Source organism: Canis lupus, chromosome 7 (assembly GCF_003254725.2).
Source record: "Canis lupus dingo isolate Sandy chromosome 7, ASM325472v2, whole genome shotgun sequence".
In the NCBI taxonomy this organism is placed as follows: Eukaryota; Metazoa; Chordata; class Mammalia; order Carnivora; family Canidae; genus Canis; species Canis lupus.
In genome coordinates this window covers 80028014-80045365 of record NC_064249.1, presented here as the reverse complement: position 1 = coordinate 80045365, position 17352 = coordinate 80028014, and the positions used below count along the sequence as shown (strand labels likewise).

At 51.6% G+C, this 17352-nt stretch overlaps 1 protein-coding gene across 5 annotated transcripts in view; it reads right to left on the bottom strand.

Moving 5' to 3' along the window:
• Nucleotides 1-17352, bottom strand: part of ZBTB7C (zinc finger and BTB domain containing 7C) — a 334719-nt gene that overhangs the window by 259045 nt on the left and 58322 nt on the right. For 4 of the 5 annotated variants that reach the window (XM_025429649.3, XM_049111939.1, XM_049111940.1 and 1 more), the window contains exon 2: nt 7618-7846. The exons of the other annotated variant lie outside the window; for it this stretch is intronic. The gene's annotated coding sequence lies outside the window, so the exon portion shown is untranslated. The remainder of the gene's footprint in view (nt 1-7617; nt 7847-17352) is intronic. 5 annotated transcript variants of the gene reach the window in all.

The following is a 17352-nucleotide window of genomic DNA, read 5'->3' as shown; positions in this document are numbered from 1 at the left end:
TTCTACTGTGCAGACCAAAGGACAGGGTGGGCTCTCTGACTGCTACTCACATCCCAAATCACTGCATGCACACTCTGCCAAGGGAGCCGAAGTCCCCCAGCCAGCTCTCTGCACTCAGGGAACCAGGCCAGCTCCCAAGGGTGCCTCGAACCCCTCCACGTCTACCTACACCACTGCTATCCACCATTCCCACAATTCCCACTCAGGTTGTCTTCTCTCACTGCCCGAAAGGAATGGTTTGATGGTGAGAAACATTTCCACATGAAAGCTTGGGTGTCTCTGAGTCATCATTTATTGCTTTGTTTCCGTGGTTTATACTTTTTTTTTTTTTTTAACTTAAAAGAGAGGGCAGGAGTGATGAGTGTGGATAGGATGAGTAATCCCAGCTCCTCTGGGCTCCGGTGGGAAGATGGAAATAAGAAATGGAGACAAGAGTAGGGGAGAGGATGGGAGTGGCTGGGAGGGCTGGGCTGGGGGAGCACTGACCCCTGTTCCGGATGGGGAGGACTTGGGCCCCAAGTCAGAAAGTACTGCAATCCAAACAAGGTTTATGTGCTCAGCTGCAGAATGTGGGCGTGTGGAGGCAGGAGACAGGGAAGCATTCCAACCAAGTGATCCATAACCCACAGAGGGATGGCCCATGCAAATCTCCCACAGCTTCAAGGCCCAATCAACAGCCACCTTCAGGTGGCCTTTGGCAGACCACCCCAACCAAGAGTGCTTCCCTCTCCTTCTGAGTTGGAAACTTTCATTTGTGCTGAGGGGTAGGTGGCTTTGCTGGTCCCCATCGCCCTTTATATTCTCACTGCCTCCCCCATTCCGGTGTGAGCTCTTGGAGGGCAGGGAGCTTGTTTTCACCACCTTTGTATCTTTTGAGCATGGGACACCCCAATAGTCCACTGTTGAGGTGATGCATGCCACACCCCATATCCAGAGCCATGAACTTCCAAGCAAACACTCGTGGACGGAGTTTCAGAAAGCAGCATCAGATAAAAATCACACAATTTGACGTTGGGTCTTGGGCTCTATACTGTGTGCAAAGTCCTTTCATATTCTTGTAAAGCACGTGTCAGGTGATATTAAGCTCACTCTACAGATGAGAAAACTGGGGCACAGTGTGAGTGATTAACTGATGACTAGTTAGAGTAAATAGAAATAGCTCTGCAGCCAGGGTTCTGACCTTAGTCTGATATTCTCTGAAGGGGCTGGAGGTTTCTATCATCTCTGAAGCACATGACAAAATAATTCTGGAAAACACCACATTGCTATAGCCCACTCTCACCCAGGATGCACAGCATGTATCCGTAGAGCCAAGGCTCCAAAGAAATCTGTTTGGCTTAGCTCAATACAGCCTTTTCCAAATGCGACCGTACCTGGAACTCTTTTGCATGAGACACCAACGTAACCTGCACTAGGGAAACGTTCCACTGACCTGCTGTGACTCTCCTAAAGTGGAACTCACACTCCCAGGAGAAGCAGGATATATGGAGAAGGAGGCTTTAGCTGGATGAATAAACCTCTAATGGTGAAAGTTGAGGGCTCAGCCAGCTAGGAGGGATGTTGCCTCTTCTACTTCTTCCTTTCCTCCTCCTTCTTTTCCTTCTCTTTCTCTTCCTCCTCCTATTATTCTATTATTACTCAATTATTATTCTACTTTTCATTATTAAACTTCTCAGATATGCACAAATAGAAGAACATAATAAATCCCTAGGTGTCCGTCACCAATCACAAAACCAGCTTCAACAATATGCGACAATCTGCCATTTTTGCTTCATCTCTTTTCTCTGGAATATGTTAGAGAAAATTCCAGATATCATGTCAGTGTCTAACACTGCCACAGTAGTACATGCCTTAAAAAGTCCATAATAATTCCTGGATATCCAATGCCCATCCTGGACCTAACATCCCTGATGCGCTCAGATTGGTCTGTCTACAGCAGGAAGGCCCCAAATCAGGACTCAAATCAGATCCACGGAGTGCGTTTGCTTGGTGTGTTCCTTAAGACCCTATTAATCGGGGCACCTGGGTGACTCAGTCAGTTGAGCATCTGACTCTTGATTTCAGCTCAGGTTATGATCTCAGGGTCATGGGATTGAGCCCCATGGTGGGCTCTGCATTCAGCAGAGAATCTGCTTTTTTCTCTCTCTCTCCCTCTCCTTCTGCCCTGCTTATGCATGCTCTCTCTCTCTCTCTCTCTCTCTCTCTTTCTGTCTCAAATAAATAAATCCTTAAAAAGAAGAAGAAGACTCTACTATTAGCAAAATGAGGGCATTTGTCCTGAGGTCTTGGCATGGCTTGGTGAGGGCTTCCCTGCTGTGGTGTTTTGCATGTTCCTCTAGTTCTTGCATAAAATAGTTAGATTTACAGGCTTGAGCAGATTTAGGTTCAGGTTTACGGCAAGTAAATATCATAGGTGATGCTGTGTCCTCCTATTGTACCTGGTTGTCCAACTTTTAGCAAAGCTAATATTGATCCATGGGTGTGGGTAACTTTTTGAGCAACTGGATCTTTCCAGTGCCTCCAAAATTATATCACACCCTAAAATTTGGTTCTAACCCATTGTGATTTGCCCATTTTCTAAGAATTCATGGAGACTCTCCCTATCAAGGTCCAGTACTCTATCAGTATATCCTTTTTTAGGCTGTCTGTGACGTTTAACCTTTCCTTTTTTTTTTTTTTTTAAGAAAATGCATTTTTAAATGACCAGTCAAGCTGGGGGCACTGTGCTCCCTTCAGGCAAGGCCCTACCAGCAACTCTGTGCACTCAGCTGGAATCCCAGGTCTCAAACCTGGGGGATTGCTCCAGCAATGTAGATTGCTCCACCCATCTCCTAGAAGAGGAGTCAGAATCTCAAGGAGAACAAGAACACATAGCTGAAGATGATAAATATGCATCCAAAATTTTTAAAAACCAAATTACACAAATCAAGCTTATTCTGAGAGGTTCGTTTTGCCAGGGGTCTCTAGTGCTCCAATCAGCATAATTAAATACCAAGATCTCTCTAGAATTGATTGTGGTTTTCACATTTTTTATCATCCAAGGACCATTTCGGCAGGATGATTTTAAGCTAATAAGAACCCCCAAATTAGAAACTAATTAAGGAGATGGAAAATACAAACGTATTTGTTTTTAGTCAGGCACTATTTTTATCAGAGGAATCATGAAAAATTAAAATTGTTAAATACCCATATGAAGGTTGTCAGGCAAGGGCAATGTGGCTTTCTGCCTCTGCCTGCTGCAAAACCGTAAAGGGATATATCAGAAACTATTCCTTATGGGCCCCCAGGAAGCAACAGAGACCCCAATCTTAAAAGAATAGAATTGCACACTGTTTGGCCTGGCGAGGGAAAGAAAGGGTGCCGCTGTAAGACTTTCGATCTTTGGTGACCAAGATTCCTAAGCACTTCTTACTTTTCAAATGCATGTGGAGTTGGCGTTGTTGCAGTAGGCTCTCTCATGCCCACTGAATAGATGAGGACACTGAGGCCCAGGGAAGGTGAGCGATCTGCACAGGATCACACAGCAAACTTCGAAAGAGCCATGGTTCTGTCTCTATCTAAATGTGCTTGATTCTGTGAAACATCCTCTTCACTGTCCTCCAGATGCGCCACAGATTACCTCTTAAAATAGATGTTAAGTCACAGTGACACCGGTTTGGAGGATCCTTTTAGATTCGTGACAGCTTTGAGAACTCAGGCCCCAGGGAGAAGCAGCAGGAGGCAGGAGCCAGCTGCTCCCAGGGAGGGACAGGACCTCCTGTCTAGAGAGGCAGCAGCACAGGGACCCATGGGCCACTGCAGTGAGCATCAGAGGACTGCTGACCCCATCAGACGCCACCAAGTGTTGATCCAACCTTGAAAACAGTGCTTCAGCCCCCAGGCCTGCAGTCTCCATCTGTCCTGTCGACTTTGCACTGATTCCAGCGCAGCAGACACCCCCTGACCTTCCACACCAGCCCAGGAGGACATGGGATCTGCCTCACACGCTCTCTTTAAACCTCCATCTCTCCGGCAGAATTTGCCCCAAACCTCCATTTTCTTGCTGTGGTTGGGGGCCGGTGGCTGAAGCAGATGTCATTCACAAAATAATAAAATGCAGACTCCCTTTCCCCAGAAAGAGCAGCACACTCTGCGGCCGTGGGTTCCCTTGCCTCAGAGGCAGTTGCCTGCATGCCGAGGACTGGGGAAAGGCAGACGTGGGCTTTTGTCTCAAAGGAGAATGGAAACAGAGAAGTTGAAGGACATGCAGCTTTTGGAGCAGGATCCCTGAGATGGGTCCCAAGACACTTAGGACGACAGCTTACATAAGAGGTCCTAGAGTGGCCGGCAACCCTCACTGCTGAACAGAGCCAGTGGTGGTGTCCAAGCCCTAGAGACGAAGGCCTAGGGGCTCCAACATTCCCTATGGCAGGCGACTATGTGGATCTGGAGAAGGAGGGGCCCCAGGCAGGACTGGTGCCATGGGTTGGGGTCCAGGCCTCACCCTCCAACCCCATTTTTCCTGACCTGCAAAGCCCTATCATTACCATACAATGGACAGAACTACAGAAATGCCTGCTAGGAAACTTCTGCCAAACTTTGGGGAACTCAAACTGGTTTTCATTTGATTTAGAAAATTAGCAAGGATTCTATCTTGACAGCGAATGTCACAGAGTAATCACTGGTGATTGTATTTAAGTCCTCATCGTTACCCAGCACGATACAAATGATTAGTACCGCATCCCACAAAGCCTCTGGAAGCTCGGAAAGCTTTAGGAACTGCCTAAGGTCAGCCTCAAACTGGCAGGTGCTGGGGTCCTAAGGGCCAGCTGGGGAGACCCACAGCCAGCGCTGGTTCCAGAAAATATAAATCACCATCTAGGACAAGTGATGCAAGACATCTCGGATTATTGAAGCCAATTTCCACTCGGATGCATTACAGACATGTCGTAAGAAGAGGACATAATAGTAGGTCCTATTGTTAAGCTCAGGATACACCTGGCCTCTAGGTGCCCCATGGCAAGATATTCTAGATTCTAGACCTGAGGTGTCCAGTACAGTAGCCACAAGCCACCTGACATGAGCACCTGAAATGTGGCTAGTCCAAACTGAGGGGCACTGCCAATCTCAAATACACCCTGGACTCGAAAGACTTTGTATGAAAAGAAGAATGTAAAATATCTCATTAATAATTTGCATATTGGTTATAGATTGAAATAATAATACTTGGGCCCCTGGAGTTAAACGAAACACATAATATTACAATTAATTTTACTCTCTTACGTTTGTTTACCATTTTTACGTGGCTACTAGAAAATTTAAAATCCCAGGTGTGTACAGATGTGTGTACATCTGTGACTGGTGCCCAGACTCCCCTGGGCAGCCCTGCTGCAGGACCCAAGGCTTGCCTTGGCTTCTACACCCGGCTCACCCGGCCCCGCTCCCAAGAACAGCGCTGCGAGCCGAGGAGCCAAGACTCTCCAAGCATTCCGAGAATGTCCTCTCTTCTCAACGCTTCTGGAAATTCCTGGACCCACCCACCCCGCCCTCCATCCTACTCGACACCCATAAGGAACCCTAGGCCCAGCAAACTGCCAAAGCACATGAACACAGTCACCATTTCTGAGTGTTTGAATCCACCTTGAGCTACATCTTCCATGGCCAGACATATCCCAAAAACCAGGTTTTCAGAGTTCAGACCTCAGACCTCTTTAGCAATTGGAAGTGCTGGGAATTAGGATGCATTTCTCCCAGCCTCCTTTACTCCCACCCCTGCCAAGAGCAGCAAAATGCAAGTAAACTCAAGTTATTGATCACTTATTACGGTGCCAGCTGCTGTGCTAAGTGTTTTTGCATATCTCCTTTTATTTAATTCTCCCAACCAGGCTGTGAGTGAGAAAGTATTGTCCCTGTCTTGGAGATGGGAGCCCAAGGCTCCCATAGTCCTGGTTCTGTCCCCACTGCTATGTTTCTTCCTGTGCCCCATATTTCTTCCCTTGGCAGCAAAGATGCCTCACACCTCTTTGCATTTCTGGCACCTCGCACAGTGCCCAGTACACAACAGGTACTTGGTAATACTGATAAATTAGGCCAAGAACCTCTTCACAGACCCGATCCTTTGCTCTCTCTTGCTTTGGTCAGGAAGCATATTGCCCCTACCTTCCTGAAACCACACACATGATGAAAATCCTCACACACTACCCTGTGGGGCTGGACCTTTTCTGCCCCTATCACCTGTCACCATGGGGCCCTCTGGAGTCAGCCCTGCCTAGGTCCCCAGTCAAGTCTGAGACATAGAGACCTCCTTCCCCACTGAGAGGGGGGTTTGTGAACAGTCCAGGGCCAGTGTGCTGGCATCTGGGGAACCCAGAGGAGCTGCCTGCCGCCCTGGCTGAGCCCCTCCAAGCACAGCAGTCCCCTGACTGTCCTTGCTGGCTCCCCAGAGCGCAGCCCCCCTTCTACTTCCTTATACACAGGAGCTAAGTCCTGGGCCTGCCTGGTGCTTGTGGCTGACCCATTTCCTAGAGCTGGGCTCAGCTTTCTAAATTCCTTCTTCATCTTATTCTTTCTGCCTGATTTAGAACAAGGCCACCCAGAAGTCCTAATACTCTGCCCCTCCCCACCCTTGGCTTGACCCTATGGATCCTGACACTGGCCTGCACTGGAATGGAATTTGCCACACACCCTCGGGCCTCCTGCCCCAGGCCATTGGTCCTTCCCCTGCCCTGGTCAGTTTCCCAAGGCCCTAAGCTATTTTTGCTTCTGCCCTAGGCTGCCCTAGAAGTTGCCGGAGTGGTACCCTATATGACACACAGAGTAAAGACCAGATGACCAATGGGAACAGGCCCTCCATCAGATCAGAATTCACCTTTGGGGTCTCCAGTCCTACTGGCTCCCTGTTCTTCTAGCCTCAAACCTCCGCCTTCTGGGCTCTGGGGACCTGCTTGATGCTTCCTGCTTGGCTGACTTCCCAGGGTCAACTTTTAGAACCAGGATATTTGCCAGCCCTTTCCTGTGCTCCCAAACCTGCACTCATGACTTCCCCAGCCACCGTCTATCATCCGCTACTTGACCTAGCACCTGTGGAGGGATGGAGGGATCCATAAAGTCCCCCTTCCCTATATTCTACAAGGAATACTACCCATCGCCTCACCCTGACATTGGAGAAATCTCAATCAGGAAGGCTTCCCAGCCAGTGAGGTCTCCCGATCTATCCCTCATGTGTCCCCACTTCATGGATATATGAAAGCACTCCTGCACCCCTCGTTGCCTCAGTTTCACCACTGGCACCAAGTCCTTGCTTCCCAGGGGAGCTTGTGGGGAATGACTTTTTGATGTGTTACTTCGAGTTCTTCAAATGGGAGGTGCTAGCTACATCTATAAAGGCATCATGTCTTCCCATAAGGCATAGGAAGTGAACCCACCTGATGCTAAATCTTCCGATGCCTGGCTCCAGCGAGTGCATGGGGCAGAAACTAATAACTATAAAGCACCCATCTATCATCTTATCAGGCCTCACGGCACTTTGTTTGCATAGTTATCTTTCTAAGGGTTGACATTTTATGTCTACGGCAGGCTGATGCATTCTCCTACCTGCCATATCACTCAGAGAGGATAGATGAGCCTCGGGTTCATTACCTGTCATTACACCGTGTACATGTTGCTGGGGGCCAAAGCATCGATTCTTCTCAAGTCTCCCCAGTGGTGGAGCTTGCCTTTCTCGGGGGCTCCAGGGCTAGCGGTCTGCAGATTATGCTCACTCCTCAGGCCCTGGCTGGGCTCCAAACCATCCCTTCCTGCTTTCCTGGCTGGCCCGCTGCTCAGAGGTGGCAACACATTCTGAGCTCCCAGCTGCTTCAGAAGGGGTCTGCAATAAGAACAGAGGCCTCTGTTGCCTACCATGAGCAGAAACACATGCCCAAGTTTTAACCGTGCTAGAATTTTCCAGCCGTCCTCTTCTGCTCTTTATTATTAGGTCCTGCAATTCCTGGTGACCATACGGATTTTATCTCCACCGGGGTCTTCACGGCCAATGTCCCACCCACCAGCCCTGCCCCCAGGATGTCCTTCATTCCTGTTTTCTTACCTCTATTTCCTTGTGTCTGCCTGAAAGACCCACCCTTCATGCTACACAGTATTCAGAATTCAGCTCGTAACACCAACAGAACCTCACCGTCCCAGGAAAGAAGAAGGAACTGGGTGCTTTCCTGCTGCTGGTGAGATCACAAAAGGCAGAGCCACATCTAAAGGGGACATTCCTTAACTCTTGCAGCCTAGGCCCCCAGGGTGAGGCTTCCAGCCTGCTGTGGTTTGGGGGCTCCAGGCAGGCCGCCTACCTATGGCTTCTTATGCACCTCCTTTCACCCCCTTGGGCTCAGAGCAAGAGACAAGGGTGGAGATGAAAGCCTCTTGGAGTAAGGGACACAGACTGGCTTTTGCAGAGTGACTACATCTCTGAGCCAAGACCATGGCCTGCACTCTAAGGGGCAGGAGGTCTGCTCACCTCTGGAGACTGGGTCCCTACGAGCCACAGCCCTGTACCTCTGACCAGTCATGGCCTCCACTTCCGAGGGTGCAGAGGGAGGGTTCCTGCTCTCCAGATGGCTGTGATCCTGAGCTCCGCCCCAACCCTGGGCTCCCCTGAGCCTCAGTGAATCCACAGCTAAGAAGGGGCTGTGGCAGGTGGAGAAGCCCCCCAGGCACCTCCAGGTCCCATGAATCCTTTAGCATGATGAAGACAATGTCTGACAACACACATAATGATTCATACCCTTCAAGCTGCCCTTATGTCCACTGGCCCTCTTTGGTATCAGAAAAGCAATGTAAAGGGGTATCTTAAAGATGAGGACACAGAGCACAGAGATTTTGAGAACCTTGCTAAAGGGCACACTGTAAGAGGGTGAGAGAACCAAGACAGGAACCCCTGATTCCCAGTTGTCATCCTTCCCCTGGTCTTAGGTTAACTTCACAGCACCTCAGGGGTGGTGGATCGACAGGAACGGGAAGGGGAAGGAACAGACACACTCGGCCTGCTGTGGGAGGACGGAGACAAGATGAGGACAGTCATGTCTTTGGTTTCTTCCCTGAGAGGAAAGTCTGGGAGGAGGAAGCACACAGAGAAGAGAGTGATAAATAGGAAGACAGGAATGCACAGGCTCCTAGTTAACAGGCACAGTTCAGGCAAAGAGGAAACGAGCCGTGATAACGAGCCACAGCTTTGGGGTGTGCAGGCTGTGCCAACCTTGAGCCTCCTGGGGAACCCACCTCTACAGCTCTGACCTCCAAGGCATTTCTGGGCAAGGCATCACTGGGGGTGTTATTTGTTCATCACGTGGAACAAGCAAGGCAATTACTATCACCATTCACAAAAAGCAAATACACATTTATATGTTCTTTTTTTACAGGGGACACATTCCTAAATAATAAAAATGAAAAAAAAAAAAAAACCCACAATGTTCTTCCACCCATATAAAGAAAGATCTGCTCCTGGACAATGGGATTCCTTGCTTGATACCAAAGCTGCTCTGCTCCCATTGACAGTGAGGAAGTTGCCACTTGGAAATTCCTACCTAGAAATAGAAGGTGGGGCCAACCCAGCTCCTTCCAGAGCAACCAATACAGGCCACAAGCCTGAAAACCCTGGACAGGTGGCAAACCGTGGAACTAGGCAGGACAATGACCAAACACCAACGACATCCACAGAGCCCAGGGCAGACCCACACACCCACCTCAAGTCCACAGCAGGCCAGACCTCCGAACACCAGGCTTTGGGAAGAACAGCACACTGTTCCCTTGGCATTAGCTCCCTGAGTCCCAGGCAGCCCAGTGGGTCTCCAGCCACCCTTAGAGCAATTCAGTGAGTCCTACTATGTGCGGGGGACGGAGAGCCAGCTGAACCCGTCAGAAACCAGTCACTGGCTTCTGCCGCCGGCTGCACAGTCATCTGGCAGCTATAGCTCCAGAGGCAAGCAGCTAAAGCTCATAAATTCTTGCTGGGGGTAGGGAGGACGAGGAGAGGCACGCTCGAGGGCCCTCCTGCAAGGTGGGACTGAACCACATTCACAGCAGATGGTGCTGTCGCCCTCACTCCGGGATTCTCATTCCTAATTATCTGTGCTGTCAGCAAAACAATTAACCCTCGAAGAAAAATTGCGCCGTCCACTCCCAACCATATGAAAAGGCAATTTTTCCCAAGGACGAGGGACACTTAGGGCAGCAGCGGATGGAAAGTAGGGCAGCCTTGCACGGGGCTCTGGCTCTCACCCACCCTGGGCAATTTCACCATCCTCTGACCTCCGTGGTCTCCGGGAGAAGACCAGCCCCTCCAGGCTCGGAGCCCGCACTTCCTTTTCCCCAAAGAAGGTGGGGAGCTCCAGCCCAGGTGTCCCCCCAGCCCCACAGTGCTACCGTTCTACAAGCCCTGGTGTTTTCCTCCAAATGCTAAGTTCCTTTGGAGCTGAGACCGCTTTTCCGTTTGTTCATTCATTTGCTCCGCTTGCTTATTCATCTGTTTGTTCATTCATCCAGTTATTGCGTATTTACCATGTTGCTCCCAGGAGATACAAAGAAAATATCTATTCAGCCTTCTTGACCACTGCTTGGAGCCCTTCTTCCCTGAGACGTGCGGAGGGGAGGGGAGGACAGGGCAGGGAGAGGTGGGGGCCGCCAGCCATTGCCTTAGCACTTGGCAGGGCCTTGGTTTCAGGCTGATGGAGGGAAATCCTGCTGCTGCATTTGGATTCTCTCAGAAGATTCGGCTGCAGCCCCTTGGCAGCGAGGCAGAGCTGGATTTGAGCATGCCACTTTGGTCCTGGGAGGCCGGTGGCAGGCCTGCAGAGGGCGGAGGGGTGGGATGAAGGGAGAGCCCTGGGCCCCCACCCATGCTGCTCCCACGGGGCTGGGACAGCACAGGGTCTGCACCTCCAGGCACCCAAGAAGTATCAGGTGAGCTGAACGAGCCCGACAGCCCCTCTCCCGAGGAACTGTTTTAAAAGCAAAAGGAGTTTTTACAGGGCTGAGGCATGAGGCTTGTTCTCCAGGAGGCTCCCATTTAAGGCCCGGATCACTCAGTCTCATTCGTCCATCCTCACATGCTGCTGCGGAAGAGGAAACGGGGAGCAGGAAATTGTGGAACCTTTGTGGTCAGTGCTGAGCAAGCCTTCGGGGCTGAGGCCATGAGAGCCACATTTTACAGGTGCCATCCGCAAAGGCTGATGGGCTGGCTGCTGTCAGACAGGGAGATGGAGCAAGGCCCTGCCATGGCGGCTCCATATCCAGCTGCACTCTCGTCCCACCCAACTGCCCCCCAAGACCAGCCCTGAATAGACCAGGGACCCCCACTCCCCTCACCACCCAGGGATAAAGGAAAGCCCAGGTCAGGACACTGCCAGACCCCCTACTCCGACAGGGGCAGTGCTCTGCCCCCCACCCCCCAAAAGAAGTGCAGGAGACAGAGGGACAGACAGGGTGGGGGGGCGGGGTGGGGAGCTGGGGCCCCTCCTCCACCACCATTTTGCCCAGTTGAAGCCTTGTGCTGTCCTCCTTCCCTCTCCATTGCCCACCCGGCTACCGGTGCTTGCCCTCACCCAGGGCCCAGGAGCACAGGCTCGGATGCCAGCTCCTCGGCATAAAAGGAGTGTGTTTATATTCAAAGCGGGCTGTTGCCCACTCAGAATCTCCCCACTCGAAGGCAGCGCATGTGACTGCACCCCCTGCCTGGAGTCCAAGCGGGACAGACGCCAACCTCTGGCTGGAGACGTTTCTAAATATGAGCCTGGCACAAAGAGTCAGGTTCCCAGGCCTCCTCTGCCCTGGGAGACCCAGCCAGGATTTTTGAGGCAGCCGGGAGGGAGAAGGCTGGGGGCAGGCAGGATCAGGAGGCAGCCAGCTGAGACAGCCATCAGCCCTGGAAATATCGCCTGCACCCCTCCCTGGCCTTCCAGCCTCGTTAAGGGAAGAGAAAGGATTGCCCTGCATCCAGAAAGTCTAATCAATTGCCCGCAACCCTTGGCAGTGGAGACAGGAAAGCCACTGCCTTGCTCAAATGTGCACACGGATTAAAAATATACAAATGGAATATTTTTCTTCCCCTCTCCTCAACCCCCTGAAGCCTGGGATGCTCGTTAAAAATAGCCTCGATGTGGCGTGGATCCTACAAAACCCAATGGTTGGCAGGGAAATTAAGGAGCCACTGGAGACAGCGCTAAGTGGTTACCCCTGGGGAGCAGGGCTGGGGAGGGCCCGGAGAGGGTGCTTTTAGGTGGTTCTAGAGGCACTGCTTGGGTTTTTAACAATAAGCAGACACTAGTTTTATTGGTTAGGTTTTTTGTTTTCTTGTTTTTTAAATGAAAGTTTACCCATCGCACCCTCTAGTCAAAGCTTAACGCTGAGCTTGCACTGACCTGGCCTGGTGCTGACTGCCTGGCAGTGCCCTGACCCCTCGGCACCCGGGGCAACAGGTACAAAGACAGCCCAGAGTCATGGAAAAAGCCCTGAATCCAGGATCAGGGCCTTGGGTCTGTAACTAGCTGGCTGTGTGACCTTAGACAAGTCATTGAGCTCTCGGGGCGTGAGTGCCCTTACCTATAAGATGAGTTGGATTAAATGCTAAACCAGGTACCTTCTAGTCCTGGCAGTCCACCATTTTTAAGTATTGAGGGGAAAACATCTAAGACCTGCCCTGTATTTCTCCCCTGTGTCCCTGGGCCAGAGGTAGGGTTTTGGAACCAGGAAGCAGGTAGGAAGGAGAGAAGCTGTTCTGAGAGCAGAGACCGACTCCATCCTTCACTGATGAAATGCAAGGTAGAAAAAGCATCACTTCAGGACCACCATGTCCTGGGTTCAAATCCTGAATTCCACTGTCAGTAACTACATGAACTCAAGAAACTGCTTATTACTAGTGCAAATCAACTCCCTCCTCTGTAACATGGGTAAGAATACCCATATCCAACGTGGGTGTGAATATTAAATGCAATAAAATGCAATAGTAGCCAGCTCATGGGAGGAGCTTAATATCCTTTTATTATTTTCTCTCTCCTGTCGTTCACTCTACCCAGCATTGCAGGGGAATTTAAGGGTTGGGCCCCAGATCAGGCTTGTGTCCCAGCTCCACCGCCTGTTAACTGATGATCCTGGGCAGGCACCCTAATTTCTCTGTGCCTCAGCTTGCATCCCTATAAACTGGGAGTAGCTACAGCTGGTTGCCGCAAGTGCCCCAGCCCACACTCTCACCTCTGCTAGCCAACCGGGCCCTCAGCTTTCCATCCTGCACCTTCCATGGGTTCACCATGTAGGACTTTCTTCCCAGGCACCGCCCCCCCCCCAACCTCTCCAGGGTTCCTGGCCCACTGTAGCCCACCACCTGGATTATCCTGCCGATCTGGCCCTTCCTCATTCACGCCTACCTTCTCTCCATTTGGTCTCCGCTCAGCAAGTTGCACACCTGGCAGGGAGTGTGGATTTTATCCCAGAGGCACGAGGGGAATGTGTGTTTCAGATCAGTGCTTCCCAAGCTTTAATGTGCTTAGGAATCACCTGGGGATCTTGTCGAAATACAGATGCAGACTCTGATTCAGGAGGTCCCAGGTGGGGTCTAAGATTCTGCATTTCTAACAAGCTCCCACAGGACACCCATGCCACAGGTCTGGAACCATCCTTTGATTAGCAAGGCTGGAGAGTGGAGGAAATCCATGTGTGTGTGTGTGTAGGGGACATGGACAAGGCAGACCAATTACTCAAATAAAAAAAAAAAAGGTATAAAATGTTGACTGAGATGGTACAAGAACCATCTCAACCATGAGAAACCAAAGGTGGATTCAAGAGATGCTGAAGAGGAAAAGCAGGAGGATGTTTGATGAAATTATGTGACCAGATCCAAACAATGAAAATCACACTGATTGGCAGAGCGTAGGAATACAGAGCGATGCTTACTACATGTTAACTGGAAAAGCGGACTGCTGCCAATTATATGCACACTGTGTCTTCAAGTCTGCCAAAGGCACATCTAAGAAACACGATTAGAAGGCTATAGTGCAGGACCACCAGGGCAGGATGACACACCATCAGGTGCATGTTTATTTCTTTGTCGTCTTCTAGATGAAGTTTTACCACATTTGCAAATCAAAACTAATCTTCTATGTATTCTTATTTGCCCGCTTCCCCCAATCGTCAGTGATGCTGTGTTATGGAGGTTTGATGTATTTCGAGCACAAACTGCCATTTGCTGCAAGGGCTGGAGCACAGTGCATTAAATCTTCTCCATCAAACCCAAAAATAAAGCAACCCAGATTCTGTTTTTCCTCTAAGCCAAGGGTCCAGTGCTTCGGAAGGCTGGCGCTATCACCTCTCACTATAGCAACAAGGAGACCCTGGTGACCCTGAGCTTACGGTTATTAAGAATAAAAATAGGAAGCCTGTAGATAGATGCTCAGTAAGAAGCTGTGCTGGACAGGCCAGGCTTGAAGCCCTCTCTGCCTCTCTTGCAGGGAAGAGAAAGCAAAAATCAGATGCTAGGAGCTGATTCCTGCAAGATTACAAGGTGCACTTAGCATTTTCTTCTGTGTTTCCCAAGTCAGGGCTATGAGCTGCCTTTCAAACCAGTTCCTAACACACCCGGAGGTGGGCTGTTCTAGAGTAGGAGTCAAACGTTCCAGCCAGGGGATGCCTGTGGCTCACTTATGTACTGGGCATGCTCATGCCACTCCCAGCTCCCTGCCCCCAGACTGCCCTGTGCACTCCTGGCAAGAGTAGCCCTCCGTCCACCCGGACCTCCAACCCAATCTGTGTAGCATCTCTTTGACTTGTTCTTGGGTAGATGTCTCAGGGCCCCCCAGTCTCCTATCTGGGCCTTGGCTCTTGCCACTGGGAGGTGGGAGGAGGCCCCAGCCCTGGTCTGGCCACTCCTGCCCAAGGTTCAGTGTCTGAACCCAAGCCTACTCCCCAGCTCCTAAATCCCCTCTGCTCTCTCGTGATCCAAGATCAAGGCCCGGTTCCACCAGCAGCTGGCTGGGGAGATGTGGGCAGGTCACTTCACATCTCTGAGCTTCAAGTATGTCAGCTATACACATCTTTACACGGGTTTATGGAATCTGGTGGTCTTTTTTTGGTCCTAATTCTCCAGGAGGCCAAAAGAAATCACCATTTATCTAGCAACACAGATGAGGTATTTCACATGCAAAGATTTTCTAGGCAACAAAATGTATTTCATTTTCCCTGCTTCCCCCAGGAAGCCACCTGAAGGCACTAAGCCAGATGAAAGCTCATCCCTAGACCAGAAATATCTAGAGGAACAATCCACGTCCCCCTCCCATCCTCTCCCAGGCAAGGTATCGCCAAGCTCGATGCCCTCTGCCTTTGGGTCCTCCATGACAGGTGGGAGCCAGCTACCCTCAACAAGATCTTACTGTCCCCTCTGCACACCGGGCTCCCAGCAGCCTCTTCTCCCACTGAGCAGGCAACTCTATATTTGTCACCAACTCCATGCATCCTCCCCAGAACATGTGAACTTCCTGTCCCGGGCACGGTGGAGCCCACCCCAGCATTAATCTTCTGGGGGATACCAGCAGAAAGCCCAGAGGAGGTGGTTAGAAAAGAGGATTTCAGTTTTCAAGCCTGGAGGAGGATGGTTCTCAAAGACGGCCTTGATGGCAAGGCCAGGCTGCCCACAACAGGAGGAGGAAGCTGCTGGGGAGGAAGCATCAAAGCCACTTTGAGACCACGGTGGGAGATGGCCTCCAAAATGCTGAGGTCAGCAAGAAGGTGGGCAGGGAATGGGGGCTGCGGCGGCCTGGGAGACGTGCGTGGGGGGAGGCCAAGCGGAGAAGGTGGGGTGATGGACAACCTGGGCATCAGTACGAGGGCACACTTACCAGTCCTGCCTGACCAACAGCCCCGACCCACCATTTCACCCTGAAGCCTGTTGGGCAGGGACCTCTGCAAACCTACAACATCCCTGCTGGGCAGGCCTGGGGAAAAGGCTGGCAACCACAAAAAAGTGAGCCAAGAGAATAAAAGAGCACAAACCTTGCAAAATAACGATGGCCAGGAGCCAGGCACTTCCCAAGGATGGGCCGAGTCAGTCACCACAGCCACCCGCCGCCCCCCCACCCCCGAAACTGGGCCCTACTTGGCTTTGTGGACAGGTCTCCCCGGAAGGACTTCCTCTCTGTGGCCGTGGGCACAGGGCCCAGACCAGAAGGTGGGCTTGGGTTCAGTCCCAGCTCCGTACATCCCCGCGGCCCGCAGGCCTGAGCCCGGCCCCCACGTCTACAGGGGACACGCTGCGGTTCAGAAAGGGCAAGGCAGCAAGGTGTCGCCTGCATTCGTGCCCCCTCGCCCCGGGGAGCCTGGCTCCGGGAGGCGGAGGCGGAGGTGGGGGCAGGAGGCTCCGTCAGGTGGGGCTGCGTGGGGCCAGGAGAGGAAGGCAGGGATGGAGCGGGTGCTGGAAGCGGGAGGGGGAATGGAGCAGGCCCAGGCGCTGGGTCTGCCCCGCGGTGGCTGGGGCGGTGGCAGCCCCAGAGAGGCGCCTATGAGCAGCTGGGGGGGCCTGCAACGCAAGGCCAGCCGCACCCTGGCATACGTGACACAGAGGAAGGCACGCTGCCCTCACTGCCTATACAAATGGCCGTGGACACAGGAAATGGCAGAGAACAAGGACAGATTTCCTGTTTATAAACTAGGCTCCAGGACCAAGTCTCCATTTGTTTGTTTGTTTGTTTGTTCGTTTCTTGCATCCTTCCTAACGGCTGCCTGGCACTGCCCAGGGCAAGCGCTGGACGCGGCACACGTGCTTCCATTCAACAGGTTTTTAGTATGTGTGTGTTTTTTAAAGATTTTATCTATTTATTCATGAGAGACACAGAGAGAGGCAGAGACACAGGCAGAGGGAGAAGCAGGCTCCATGCAGGGAGCCCGATGCGGGACTCAATCCCAGGACCCGGGGTCATGCCCTGAGCCAAGGGAAGACGCTCAACCATGGAGCCCCCCAGGGGTCCCCCATTCAACAGGATTGCAGTGAGTCTCTATTAGACGTCTGGCCCTCCGGAGATGATGAGCAGACAACAGACCCCTCCCTCAGGGAGTGTGCGGTCTCAGGAGGGGAGGCGGACAACACCTCCCAAAGCAGAGGCCCAAAGTCACCCAATCCTTGAGTGATGCCCGGATGAACGGTGCCCACGCTAAGTGCTTTAAGAGGAACGTTCAGGGTAGAACCAAAATTCTCAAGAGCTGGTGAGTTCTCCAGCTCTAGAGGTATTCAAGGCAGGCTGGCCACAGGCAGGGCAATGAGGGCAAGTCCCGCCCACTGGGGCCCAAGACCATGAGGATGACAAAGGTCCTAGAAATGCCACGACCAACAGGCCAATGTGGGAGGTGGGG